This window comes from Arachis ipaensis, chromosome B6 (genome assembly GCF_059453495.1).
Source record: "Arachis ipaensis isolate K30076 ecotype BB chromosome B6, ASM5945349v1, whole genome shotgun sequence".
NCBI lineage: Eukaryota > Viridiplantae > Streptophyta > Magnoliopsida > Fabales > Fabaceae > Arachis > Arachis ipaensis.
The window spans coordinates 55,277,191-55,290,388 of record NC_142441.1 but is presented as its reverse complement, the minus strand read 5'-3'; the positions used below and the strand labels follow the sequence as shown (position 1 = coordinate 55,290,388).

At 37.1% G+C, this 13,198-nt stretch overlaps 1 non-coding gene across 1 annotated transcript; it reads left to right on the top strand.

Moving 5' to 3' along the window:
- Nucleotides 1–4,384: 4,384 nt before the first annotated feature.
- On the top strand, nt 4,385–4,488 carry LOC148555643 (small nucleolar RNA R71). The gene has a single exon (XR_015887654.1). It is a non-coding gene; the product is annotated as a small nucleolar RNA R71 (small nucleolar RNA).
- The last annotated feature ends 8,710 nt before the right edge of the window (nt 4,489–13,198 follow it).

Sequence of the window (13,198 nt, the reverse complement as noted above, 5' to 3'; positions counted from 1 at the left end):
TTTTATTACCCTTTCCTTTTGGTTTTAAGGGTTACTGGCTTTTTGCTCTTGCCTCTTGGTTTTAAGAGCTTTTGGCTTTTTCTGCTTGCTTTTATTTTCTTTTTCTTTCTTTTTTTTGCCATTTTTTTCTTTTTTTTTCTGCAAGCTTTCTGTATTCACTGCTTTTTCTTGCTTCAAGAATCATTTTTATGATTTTTCAGATTATCAAATAACATTTCTCCTATTCATCATTCTTTCAAGAGCCAACGTATTTAACATTCATAAACAACAACTTCAAAAGACATATGCACTGTTCAAGCATACATTCAGAAAAAAAAAAGTATTGTCACCGCATCAATATAAATAAACCAAGTTCAAGGAAAAATTCGAAACTCATGTACTTCTTGTTCTTTTGAATTAAAAACATTTTTCGTTTAAGAGAGGTGATGGATTCATAGGACATTCATAACTTTAAGACAAAGTTACTAAATACTAATGATCATGTAATAAGACACTAACATAGATAAACACTTAACATAAAGAAAACGAAAAATAGAAAATTTGAGAACAAGGAATGAGTCCACCTTAGTGATGGTGGCATTTCCTTCTTGAGGAACCAATGATGTCCTTGAGCTCTTCTATGTCTCTTCCTTGTCTTTGTTGCTCCTCCCTCATTGCTCTTTGATCTTCTCTAATTTTATAGAGGATGATGGAGTGATCTTGATGTTCCACCCTTAATTGTCCCATGTTGGAACATAATTCTCCTAGGGAGGTGTTGATTTGCTCCTAAAAATTCTGTGGAGGAAAGTGCATCCCTTGAGGCATCTCAGGGATTTCTTGGTGATGAGCTTCTTCATACGTCTCTTGAGATCCATGAATAGGCTCTCTTGTTTGCTCCATCCTTTTCTTAATGATGGGCTTGTCCTCTTCAATGAGGATATCTCCCTCTATGTCAATCCCAACCGAATTGTATAGGTGGAAAATGAGGTGAGGAAAGGCTAACCTTGCCATAGTGGAGGACTTGTCAGCTACCTTGTAGAGTTCTTGAGGTATAATCTCATGAACCTCCACTTTCTCCCCAATCATGATACTATGGATCATGATGGCCCGGTCTATAGTAACTTTAGACCGGTTCCTAGTGGGAATGATTGAGCGTTGAATGAACTCCAACCATCCTCTAGCTACAGGCTTAAAGTCCAGTCTTCTCAGTTGAACCGGTTTACCTTTTGAGTCAATCTTCCATTGAGCTCCGTCCACACATATGTCCATGAGGACTTGGTCCAACCTTTGATCAAAGTTGACTCTTCTTGTGTAAAGGCGTGTGTTCTCTTCCATCATTGGCAAGTTGAATGCCAACCTCACATTTTTCGGACTAAAATCTAAGTATTTCCCCCGAACCATGGTGAGATAATTCTTTGGGTTCAGGTTCTTACCTCGATCATTGTTCCTAGTGATCCATGCATTAGCATAGAACTCTTGAACCATTAGAATTCTGACTTGTTGGATGGGGTTTATTAGAACTTCCCAACCTCTTCTTTGGATCTCATGTCGGATCTCCGGATACTCATTTTTCTTGAGTTTGAAAGGGACCTCGGGGATCACCTTCTTCTTGGCCACAACATCATAGAAGTGGTCTTGATGGGCTTTGGAGATGAATCTTTCCATCTCCCATAACTCAGAGGTGGAAGCTTTTGTCTTCCCTTTCCCTTTTCGAGAGGATTCTCCGGTCTTAGGTGCCATCAATGGTAATGGAAAAACAAAAAGCTTATGTTTTTACCACACCAAACTTAGAATATTGCTCGCCCTCGAGCAAGAGAAGAAAGAAAAGAAGAAGAAGAAGAAGATATGGAAGAGAGGGAGAGAGGGTTGTGTTTCGGCCAAGAAGGGGATGAGAGGGTTGAGTTCTGTGAGAATGAAGAAGAATGGAGAGGTTTATATAGTGGAGGGAGATGGGTTAAGGTTCGGCCATATGGGGTGGGTTTGGGTGGGAAAGTGATTTTGAATTTTGAAGGTAGGTGGGGTTTATGAGGTAGGTTTATGGGGAAGAGTGGATGGATGAGTGATGAATGGTTTTGGGGAAAGGTGTTTATTGGGAAGAGAGGATGAATGAGAAGAGGGGAGAGTATGAGTGGAGGTAGGTGGGGATCCTGTGGGGTCCACAGATGCTGAGATAATCCTGTGGGGTCCACAGATCTTGAGGTGTCAAGGATTTACATCCCTGCACCATTGAGGCATGTAAAATGCCTTTGCATGCAATTCTGGCATTTAAACGCCGAATCGATGCTTGTTCTGGGCGTTCAACGCCCAGATGCAGCATGTTTCTGGCGTTGAACGCCAGTTCTATGCTTGTTTCTGGTGTTCAGCGCCAGCTTTCCTCAGGGTGCATTCCTGGCGTCTGAACGCCAGGATGTTGCTTGTTTTTGGCGTTCAACGCCAGATCCATGCTCTGTTCTGGCGTTGAACGCCAGCCAGATGCTCCTTACTGGCGTTTAAACGCCAGTAAGTCCTTCCTCCAGGGTGTGATTTTTCTTCTGCTATTTTTTATTCTGTTTTTAATTTTTATATTTATTTTGTGACTCCACATGATCATGAACCTAAGAGAACATGAAAGAACAATAAGAATGAAAATAAAATTAGATAAATAAAAATTAGGTTGCCTCCCAAGAAGCACTTCTTTAATGTCAATAGCTTGACAGTGGGCTCTCATGGAGCCTCACAGATGTTCAGAGCATTATTGAGACTTTCCAACACCAAACTTAGAGTTTGGATATGGGAGTTCAACACCAAACTTAGAGTTTGGTTGTGGCCTTCCAACACCAAACATAGAGTTTGACTGTGGGGGCTCTGGTTGACTCTGCAGTGAGAGAAGCTTTTCATGCTTCCTCTCCATGGTTACAGAGAGAGATCCTTGAGTTTTAAACACAAGGTTGTCCTCATTTAGTTGAAGGATCAATTTTCCTCTATCCACATCAATCACAGCTCTTGTTGTGGCTAGGAAGGGTCTTCCAAGGATGATGGATTCATCCTCATCCTTCCCAGTATCTAGGATTATGAAATCAGCAGGGATGTAAAGGCCTTCAACATTTACTAACATGTCCTCTACTTGTCCATAAGCCTATTTTATGGAATTGTCTGGTATCTCTAATGAGATTCTAGCAGCTTGTACCTCAAAAATTCCCAGTTTCTCCATTATAGAGAGTGGCATGAGGTTTATTCCTGACCCAAGGTCACATAGAGCCTTCTCAAAGGTCATGGTTCCTATGGTACAAGGTATTAGGAACTTTCCAGGATCCTGTTTCTTCTGAGACAATGTCAGTTGATCCAGATCATTCAGTTCATTGATGAGCAAGGGAGGTTCATCTTCCCAAGTCTCATTACCAAATAGTTTGGCATTAAGCTTCATGATTGCACCAAGGTACTTGGCAACTTGCTCTTCAGTAACATCCTCATTCTCTTCAGAAGAAGAATACTCATCAGAGCTCATGAATGGCATAAGGAGGTTTAATGGAATCTCTATGGTCTCTAGATGAGCCTCAGAGTCCTTTGGTTCCTCAAAGGGAATCTCATTGTTGATCACTGGACGTCCCAGGAGGTCTTCCTCCTTGGGATTCACATCCTCCCCTTTCTCCTTGGATTCGGCCATGATGGTTATATCAATGGCCTTGAAATCTCTCTTTGGATTCTCTTCTGTATTGCTTGGAGTACTAGGAGGGGTTTCAGTGATCTTCTTACTCAGCTGGCCCACTTGTGCCTCCAAATTTCTAATGGATGACCTTGTTTCATTCATGAAACTCAGAGTGGCCTTAGATAGATCAGAGACTAAATTTGCTAAGCTAGATGGATTCTGCTCAGAATTCTCTGTCTGTTGCTGAGTGGATGATGGAAAAGGTTTACTATTGTTAAACCTGTTTCTTCCACCATTATTAAAGCCTTGTTGAGGCTTTTGTTGATCCTTCCATGAGAAATTTGGATGATTTCTCCATGAGGGGTTATAGGTGTTCCCATAGGGTTCACCCATGTAATTTACCTCTGCTATTGCAGGATTCTCAGGATCATAGGCTTCTTCCTCAGAAGATGCCTCTTGAGTACTGTTGGATGCAGCTTGCATTCCATTCAGACTCTGAGAAATCATATTGACTTGCTGAGTCAATATTTTTTCTGAGCCAATATGGCATTCAGAGTATCAATTTCAAGAAATCCCTTCTTCTGAGGCGTCCCATTACTCACAGGATTCCTCTCAAAGGTGTACATAAACTGGTTATTAGCAACCATGTCAATGAGTTCTTGAGCTTCTGCAGGCGTTTTCTTTAGGTGAATGGATCCACCTGCAGAAGTGTCCAATAACATCTTAGCTAATTCAGACAGACCATCATAGAATATATCTAGGATGGTCCATTCTGAAAGTATGTCAGAAGGACACTTTTTGGTCAGTTGCTTGTATCTCTCCCAAGCTTCATAGAGGGATTCACCTTCTTTCTGTCTGAAGGTTTGAACATCCACTCTAAGCTTGCTCAGCTTTTGAGGAGGAAAGAACTTGGCTAAGAAAGCCGTGACCAGCTTATCCCAAGAGTTCAGGCTATCTTTGGGTTGAGAGTCCAACCACACTCTAGCTCTGTCTCTTACAGCAAACGGGAAAAGCATAAGCCTGTAGACCTCGGGATCAACCCCATTGGTCTTAACAGTATCACAGATCTGCAAGAATTCAGTTAAGAACTGAAAAGGATCTTCAGATGGAAGTCCATGAAACTTGCAGTTCTGCTGCATCAGAGAAACTAATTGAGGTTTAAGCTCAAAATTGTTTGCTCCAATGGCAGCGATTGAGATGCTCCTTCCATGTAAATTGGAATTAGGTACAGTGAAGTCACCAAGCATCCTCCTTGCATTGTTGTTGTTAGGTTCGGCTGCCATCTCCTTTTCTTGTTTGAAAATTTCAGTAAGGTTGTCTCTGGATTATTGTATTTTAGCTTCTCTTAGTTTCCTCTTCAGAGTCCTTTTAGGTTCTGGATCAGCTTCAACAAGAATGCCCTTTTCCTTGTCCCTGCTCATATGAAAGGGAAGAGAACAAGAAAAGAAGAGGAATCCTCTATGTTATAGTAAAGAGGTTCTTTATTATTAGTAGAAGAAGAAAGGGAATAAGAGTGAAGAAGAATGGATAATCCAAACACAAGGGTGAGGATAGGAGCAGAGATATGAGATGAAGAGAAGTGTTAGTAAGTAATTAAATAAATAGAAGAAGATGAGAGAGAGAAATTTTCGAAAATAATTTTTGAAAAGGAGTTGGTGATTTTTGAAAATTAAAGGGGAAATAAAATTAAAATTAAAATTTAAAACAAATAATTAATTAAAAAGAATTTTTGAAAAAAAGGGAGGTATTTTCGAAAATTGGAGAGGGAAAAGTAGTTAGGTGATTTTGAAAAAGATAAGAAACAAACAAAAAGTCAATTAGTTAGTTGAAAAAGATTTGAAAATCAATTTTGAAAAGATAAGAAGATAAGAAGTTAGAAAAGATATTTTAAAATCAATTTTTTTGAAAATGATATGATTTAAAAAGATATGATAGAAAGATATGATTAAAATTAGTTTTGAAAAAGATTTACATTTTAAAATCAAAATTAATGACTTGACTCACAAGTAACCACAATATATGATTCTAGAACTTAAAGTTTGAATCTTTCTTAACAAGAAAGTAACAAACTTGAAATTTTTGAATCAAAACATTAATTATTGATAATATTTTCGAAAATTATGAGATAAAATTAAGAAAAAGATTTTTGAAAAATATTTTTAAAATTTTCAAAAATAAATAAGAAAAATGAAAAAGATTTGATTTTTGAAAAAGATTTTTAAAAGAGAAGATTTTTAAATTGAAAATTTGATTTGACTCAAAAGAAACAACTTATTTTTAAAAATTTTTTTGACTAAGTCAACCCAACATTTCGAAATTTATGAGTAAAATAAGGAAAAGATATATTTTTTTTTATTTTTGAATTTTTTTTAATGATGAAAGAGAAAAACATGAAAATGACTCACAACATGAAAATTATGAATCAAAACATATGATGCATGCAAGAACACTATGAATGTCAAGATGAACACCAAGAACACCTTGAATGTCAAGATGAACATCAAGAACTTATTTTTGAAAAATTTTCATGAAAAGAAAACATGCAAGACACCAAACTTAGAAATTTTTAATGCTTAGACAATATGAATGCAAGAATGCATATGAAAAACACCATACAACACAAAACAATATAATATGAAGATCAAACAAGAAAGTTTATCAAGAACAACTTGAAGATCATGATGAATACAATGCATGAATGCAATTTTAGAAAAAAATGCAAGATGATTATGCAATTGACACCAAACTTAAAATTTGACACAAGACTCAAACAAGAAACATAAAAAATATTTTTGATTTTTATGATTTTATAAATTTTTTTTGAATTTTTCGAAAATTATATAAAAAAAGAAAAATAAGGATTTCAAAATTTTTAATATGAATTCCAGGAATCTTGGACTCTTAGTCTAAAGCTTCAGTCCAGGAATTAGACATGACTCACTAGCCAGCCAAGCTTTTAGTGAAAGCTTCGGTCCAAAACACTAGACATGGCCAATGGCTAGCCAAGCTTTAGAATGCAAATCAGTCATACAACAACAAATTTTATTAGCAACAACTAGCTTGCCCTTGTGATGATGGTTTGGAAGCCTTAGTCCAAATGAATTTAGACATGGCTTTACAGCCAGTCAGGCTTCAACATGCTTCATGAAACACTAGAATTCATTCTTAAAAATTCTGAAGAAAATATATATATATATATATATATATATATATATATATATATATATATATATATATATTGAAAGTTTTTCGAAAATTAAAAGAATAAAAACAAAAACTTAAAATTAAAATAAAGTTACCTAATCTGAGCAACAAGATGAACCGTCAGTTGTCCAAACTCAAACAATCCCCGGCAACAACGCCAAAAACTTGGTGCACGAAATTGTGATCTCAGGCAACGGCGCCAAATACTAAGTACGCACGTCTTAATAAATCGTTTTTCGTTCACAACTTCGATACAACTAACCAGTAAGTGCACTGGGTCATCCAAGTATAAAACCTTATGTGAGTAAGGGTCGATCCACGGAGATTGTTGGTATGAAGCAAGCTATGGTCATCTTGTAAATCTCAGTCAGGCGGATATCAAATGGTTATGGAGTTTTCAAATAATAATAATAAATAAACAGAAAATAAAGATAGAAATACTTATGTAAATCATTGGTGAGAATTTCAGATAAGCGTATAGAGATGCTTTCGTTCCTCTGAACCTCTGCTTTCCTACTGTCGTCATCCAATCATTCCTACTCCTTTCCATGGCAAGCTTTCTGTAAGGCATCACCGTTGTCAATGGCTACATCCCATCCTCTCTGTGAAAAAGGTCCCTATTGCTCTGTCACGGCACGGCTAATCATCTGGAGGTTCTCCATCATACTGGAATAGGATTCAACCTCCTTTTGCGTCTGTCACTACGCCCAGCACTCGCGAGTTTGAAGATCGTCACAGCCATCCCTTCCCAGATCCTACTCGGAATACCACAGACAAGGTTTAGACTTTTCGGATCTCAGGAATGGCCATCCATGGGTTCTAACTTATACCACGAAGATTCTAATATCTCGGACTCGGTCCTCTGTATTAGATATCTAAGAGATACTCATTCTAGCTTGTTTGCATGTAGAACGGAAGTGTTTGTCAGGCACGCGTTCATAAGTGAGAATGATGATGAGCGTCACATAATCATCACATTCATCATGTTCTTGGGTGCGAATGGATATCTTAGAAGCGGAATAAGTTGAATTGAATAGAAAAACAGTAGTACTTTGCATTAAATCATGAGGAACAGCAGAGCTCCACACCTTAATCTATAGAGTGTAGAAACTTTACCGTTGAAAATACATAAGTGATGAAGGTCCAGGCATGGCTGAATGGTCAGCCCCGAAAACATGATCAAAGGATCAAAAGATAATCCAAAGATTATCAAATGAAAATACAATAGTAAAAAGTCCTATTTATCCTAAACTAGTTACTAGGGTTTACAGAATTGAGTAAATGATGTAGAAATCCACTTCCGGGACCCACTTGGTGTGTGATTGGGCTGAGCTTGAAGTTTACACGTGGAGAGGTCATTCTTGGAGTTGAATGCCAGTTTGTAATGTGTTTCTGGCATTGAACTCCACTTTGCAACTTGTTTCTGGCGTTGGACGCCAGACTACAGCATGGAACTAGCGTTGAACGCCAGTTTACGTCGTCAATCCTTATTCAAAGTATGGACTATTATATATTTCTGGAAAGCCCTGGATGTCTACTTTCCAACGCAATTGGAAGCGCGCCATTTGGAGTTCTGTAGCTCCAGAAAATCCACTTTGAGTGCAGGGAGGTCAGAATCCAACAGCATCAGCAGTCCTTCTTCAACCTCTGAATCTGAGTTTTGCTTAAGTCCCTCAATTTCAGCCAGAAAATACCTGAAATCACAGAAAAACACACAAACTCATAGTAAAGTCCAGAAATGTGAATTTAACATAAAAACTAATAAAAACATCCCTAAAAGTAACTAGATCCTACTAAAAATATACTAAAAACAATGCCAAAAAGCGTATAAATTATCCACTCATCAATATGCTAGTTGTGTTTTCTCGATACCTTTGTAAGAGTCTTCTAACTTACAGAATAGCGTTATAGCTAAGTATCCCAGGAAAGCACTCTCAGTGGTGGTACCACCATCTATCTGACTGCCTTCACGCAGCAGATCATCACATAATCATTCTCATTATCATCATTCATTATCATTCTCATTATTTATCATCACTTTCACATTCTTATGCAGTACCTCTTTCTTTCTCTGTTCAATCATCCTATACAAGCTTTACAGCTTTTACTTTTACAACATCGTAACTCAAACCATTTCTCTTTATCACATTACTCTTTTTTCTTTGTCTTTTTACTCTGCTCTGATTACTCTTTTCTCTGTATCTCTTTACTTTTCTCTGGTTACTCTGTTCTCTGTGTTTCTTTACTCGGCTTTGATTTCTCTTCATAACATATGTATTTAAAGCTTATGTAAATTTCGATATGAATAGTTAGCCTGTCCCAAGTATAGGTTCATTAAGTCTATAATGAAACAGTTTAACTTTTCATATTATACCTAACCCTGGGTGCAACTCAGGAACTAACTATGTTGCTCCTAGTTCGTTTACTAATCTCTGTCTGTTTTTCTGTCATTAAAACTTTACAGACTTTTCTTTGGTGTTTATCTTTTCTTTAACTTTTTATCTTTCATTTATCTTTGCCTCACTAACATGTTATTACCACTCCCTAAGTGTTTTATGAAGGTAATTATGAGATTCTGCGCTTAAAGTTGTCTTTCTAAAGCTTTTACAGAAAACTGCCTTTTTCGCATTATTTTATTATTTTTATGAAAATATTATTTTTAATTAAATATTATTATTTAATATTTTATTATTATTTATTATTTTATTAATATATTTTCGAAAATTACCTTATCTTTACCTTTAACCTTTAAAATTCACTTTTTACCACCCGTAACTTTTAATATTTCTACTTTAACCACCCTAACTTTTAGAAATTACCAAATAACCCCTCAAACACCAAAATAATTACAACCTTGCCCTTTCTAAGATCTAAAAGGTGTTCTTCAATGTTCTTCACCACAGTCAAAGTGTTCTTCGTGTTCTTCATAAATTCTTCAGATTCTTTCTCTGTTTTTACCCGTTTTTTAGTCTTTTCAGCATCCGATTTTTACCATAATTCATAATAAATTAGCAGCCACTAAAACCCCATCTTTTTCACATGATTTAAACACAAATTGAACCCCAATTTAAGCTATAGGGTTTCATTTCCCAGCAGCCATAAGAACACACATTCATAGCTTAAATTTCATCAAATTTCATCAAATTTTCACCAAAATTTCAACAAGAATTACTCATACAAACAATCAATTTCAAGCACAGCCAAACCATATCATAATCACACAACTCAAACACAATCAATCAAGATTAAATTCTTCAAACCCTACCTGATTTTGCTACTCCTAATTCAGTTAGACTTTCAGGTGGTCCTTTAGCACTTTTTCCTCCTAAATCACATCAAGAACAACTTTAAATCCAAAAACCCTCAACTAACCAAATCTCCCTCAGCATGTTAGCAAGTGATTTCTAACCTTATAATTGCTGGAAAGTCACGTTTCTTGGCCCTCAAGTAAAGTTAAGCATGATTCCTAAGGAAGAACATCAAGAAAACACATGTTTAAGCATGTTTCCTTGAAAACTGAATTGAAAGGGGAAAGGAACAGCCATCTCACCTTATTTCCAGCCTTGATAAGTTACATGGTTATGTAGAGGAAGAAGAGAGGATCATTTTGGTGAAATCGGAGTTTTGATTTGAGTTTTGGTTCAGAAGAAATCAAGCTTTGAAGATTAAGTGTTCATGAAGTTTTCTCTCTTTTCTCTCCTTTCAATTTCGGCCAAAGGGAGTAAATGACCAGCCATGGAGTGTCTTGGGGGTGTAAGGTGAGTTGTGATTGGTTGGCTTGGAGGTGGGTTAAAATAATATTAAAATATCTCAGGTGTATAACTACTGAAACTAGATGTATCGGAACACTTGTAAAAACATCTCTAAAAATTATTTTCTGAGCTAATAGCATAAATGACACTAGTAACATATTTATTATGAGAATAGAATATGTATGATGAGGCCTTAGCATTGCTAAAGTCATCAGAGAGTGTTGGTGCTAAGCTGCACCAGTAAACTGTGAACCCGGTTAAACCGATTTCCTGTTTTTAACTAAAACAGACCAGGTAATCTTATAATATCATTCAAGCATCTTCTAATACTAATATAATGATAATATTATCCTATTATCTCTCTTCTCTCATGAATCGAGTCCGGTTTGTCAAACTGAGACTATTTACGAAAAACAGAATCAAAACTCCTAACCAATACGGTTCAAAAACAAGGTTCTTCGCGATTGCGTTATCGAGCTTGCCTCAGAAGAGGTTCTAGCTTAAGGATGACATAATGACAATGATGATTGAGATACTTTATGATATATAAGAGGTGTTCCCCTTACTGATTTTCCAGAGAAATCTGTGCCTTCAGAAAAGATCTCGCGTACTCGAAAAATCAGGGTTGTTACACTTCCTCCATATGAGCTGTTATTCTGAACAAGTGTGATGAGCTGAGGCTTTAGCTCAAAATTATTAGCATGAATTGTTAGCTTTAGGATGTTGCTGCCATAATTTCCTGGATTTGGGTTGATGTAAGAACCTAAGACTCTCCTTTGTTGTCCAGCATGATTGCCAGCTTCCTCTTCACCATGGTTATGTGCTTCTTCTTCCATGGTGGTTTCTAGATTTTCCTCCACTAGTTCCTCTCCAACTATGCCTTTGCCTCTTACTTCCCTCCTTCGCCTAAGGAAGGTCCTCTCGATTTCACTATCAAAGGGAGATGAAGTCTCTCCTCTTCTACCTGTCATACACTTGGCAAATAACCAGCAGAGAACAAGTGAAGCAAGAAAAATCTTGTTGACATTAGTGGTTAGCTTTGTTGAAGCAATTAATCAAACAGTTAGAAGAGTGAAAATATGGATGATGGGTAACTAAAATAATGAAAGAAAAAAAATAAATAGAACTTAGAGCAGAGATGAAAGAAAAATAAAAAGTGATAAAAAATATGATTAAATAACAAGGAAATTAAATTGCTTAATCTAGCTCTCCAATCAATTTAATCACTGTCAAATTTAAGCCAATCCCCGGCAACGGCGCCATAAAACTTGATGAGTCCAATTCACACCCCATTCAAAAAATAGTGAATCGGTTCTTTTGGCAAGCACACCAAAATTATCGTCAAGTAATAACCCACAATGGAGTGGGATCGTATCCACAGAGATTGGCAAATTCGAGCAGTTTTAATAGATTGATGAATTAGTTAAATGGAACAAGTAGATTGTGATTTGCAGAGTTATAAATGACAGAAATGTAAATGGCTAGAATATAAAAGAAAGCAATAAAGTGCAGAAATGGAATTGGCGGAATGTAAAGTGCAGAATCATAAATGACTTGAATGTAAATGGGAGTGGGGAATTGCTGAATGTAAAATTAAGCTATAAAGAAAGGGATAGATAAGAATGGGCAAATTCATTGAGATTAGGAGATATTGTCTCTTTGGATCAATTCTAGCTTATATCCTCTTCAATCATGCAACTCATTGACCTCTTGGCAATCATGATTGATTGAGCCCCAATCCCTTGGTGACTCAATCTCTCAAATCTTGATCAAAAGCCAATTCCTTGGTCTAATTGCTCATGAAGGGAGATATGCTTGGTCCCTGATTATACCACACACCATCATAGGTCCAAGTAGAGGGAGAATTATATGTCACATATCCAAACACCAAAACCCAGATTCTACTCAAGTGTGAGAAGGGATTTCAAGCATGGTTTCATGTTTCCTTTCCCAAGGTTCCCATGAAACCCATTTTGCATTCAATCTCTTTTCCAAGATAATTGAACACTAAGCTTTAAGAATGAAATTCCTTCTAGCAAATTAAAGAGAAGATGAAGAGAATAAGAATTTCACTATCATCAATCTATCAAGTACAACAGAGCTCCCTCTCTCAATGAGAGGGTATTTAGCTACTCATAGCTCAAAGAAAAGTACTCAAAAGTAAAGAAGATGATGAAGTGTAAAAGTAAATCTAAAGCTAATCTCTCTAACTGCTTAACCCCCTCTTCAGTACTCCTTGGGGGTATTTATACTACTTCTAACAAAAATAAAAGAATTACAAAAGTGAAAAAGGAAAATTACATTTTGGAGGGAAAAGAAACCCAATAAGTGTGACTTCCCAGCTGGCGTGTGGTTCGCGCTCCAGTGGCATGTCACGTGCTCCCTCAATTCTGGCTTGGCGTGCCACGCCCAGTCCCTCAAGTGGCACGCTCGTCTTCATAACAACCTTGGCGTGCCACGCCTTCGAGCTCAAGTGGCATGCCCTAGCTTTTTTTTCACTTCTCTTTGCCTCTGGAAACTTGAACTAGCGTGGCACGCCCAGGGTATGGCGTGCCATGCCCATGCTTCATGCTTGACCAAGCTTCTCTGGAAAGTTGAACTAGCGTGGCACGCCTAGGGTCTGGCGTGCCACGCCCCC